Genomic DNA, 1,695 nt, shown 5'->3' with positions numbered 1-1,695 from the left:
AACAAAATAAAACAAATGAACAAAGAACAAAACTTTGGTGTGTAAGAAAAGGTGTGTGGGGGGGGGGCAGGCCAGTTTTCTCCTTTTCCTCTTCTCCTGGTTGTTTTGAGACAGTCCCATCAGCTCATCTGTCCTCTCCTTACCTGGCCAGAACTGACCTTGGATTTCTGATCTCCTTGCCTCCAGCTCCCTAGTGCTGGGACCACAGGCACACCTCACCTTACCTATCTGGCAACACATTTCCTGTTGAGAACAGAATCTAGGAATACGGGTGTCTTTCTGAGACAGCCTTGTTAACTGACTGGAATCTGAAGCTTTATATAAGCTATTTTGAGATCAGATCTTTAGCTTTGTTTCTGGGTAGTTTTTTTTGTTTTGTTTTGTTTTGAGACAGGGTTTCTCTGTATAGCCCTGGCTATCCTGGAACTCAAACTTACTTTGTAGACCAGGCCTGCCTCTGCCTCCCAAGTGCTGGGATTAAAGGCATGCTCCACCACCGCCTGGCTCTGGGTAGTTATTTTTTTTTTTCCATCCAAGGAAAGCAAATTTTCCCTAGTGAGGTTTCAAGTCATTAAAGCTTGGCAAGGTGGTGCACACCTCCAATTCCAGCCCTGGGAGGCAGAGACAGGAAGATCATGAATTCAAGGCCATGTCTATAAAGCAAGTGCAGTATAGCAAGACCCTCAGAGCAGATGGAACGGAGTGTGTGTTAGAGATGTAGTTTACTTGGTAGAATGCTTGCCCAGAATGCAAAGCAGGTGTAGTGACATGTATTTGGGAAGCGAAGGCAAGAAGACCAGAGGACATTCACAATCATGGTCACTTGCAAGACTTGTCTACGTTAAAGGGGGGAGGGGCTTGGTGGAGCGTGGTGCTTGCTGCTCTCTAAGATTTCATTTTTATTTTATGTGTACACATGCTTTGTCTGCATGGGTGTCTGTACACCATGTGCCTGCCTGGTGCCCACAGAGACCCAGAACTGGAACTGACTTAACTAACACTACTTCATCTTAGTTCATACGGTTGTCCAGGGAGAAATCAATTCTGGCATTACCAAGTTTGAAAGTCTTTCATGGGGCTGGAGAGATGGCTCAGCGGTTAAGAGCACTAACTGCTCTTCCAGAGATCCTGAGTTCAATTCCTAGCAACCACATGGTGGCTCACAACCATCTGTAGTGAGATCTGATGCCCTCTTCTGGTGTGTCTGAAGACAGCTACAGTGTACTCATATAAATAAAATAAATAAATCTTTAAAAGAAAAAAAGAAAGAAAGAAAGGAAGAAAGAGAGAGAAAGAAAGAAAAGTCTTTCGTAACAAACAATGAGGTTGCCCTTGACCCGTGGCTTTGTACCTCAGTTTTATCCACAAGATGAACACTCACACCAGGAGTTCTTCATGGACACCCGCTGGTTCTATAATCCTTTCCTTACTTGGAATGACAAATTCTCTCCTCCAAATGTAAAAAGCACAGATCTTGCCTACCATGCAGCAATGCCAGGGGCTGGACCCAGCCTCCATGGCAATGTCTCAATTTAGAAGGGAGTTGAGGAGCATGCTCTATGGCAGGAGCCGGTTTGCTTTTCAGGCCTGAGGGTTAACCCAGGGTGCCTTACACACGAGGCAAGTGTTCCACCACGGACCTACATGCTCAGCCCTATGGCAGGAATTCTCACTTGAGGTGTATAAATACAAAAA

General features: G+C 45.3%; 1 protein-coding gene across 3 annotated transcripts in view; it reads right to left on the bottom strand.

Annotated features, from left to right (window-relative positions):
- Positions 1-1,695, bottom strand: part of Stac3 (SH3 and cysteine rich domain 3) — an 8,126-nt gene that overhangs the window by 2,123 nt on the left and 4,308 nt on the right. The window lies entirely within an intron of this gene.

Source organism: Mastomys coucha, unplaced genomic scaffold (genome assembly GCF_008632895.1).
Source record: "Mastomys coucha isolate ucsf_1 unplaced genomic scaffold, UCSF_Mcou_1 pScaffold4, whole genome shotgun sequence".
NCBI lineage: Eukaryota > Metazoa > Chordata > Mammalia > Rodentia > Muridae > Mastomys > Mastomys coucha.
Note: the sequence above shows the minus strand (reverse complement) of the source record. Positions and strands in the feature narration are given on the sequence as shown.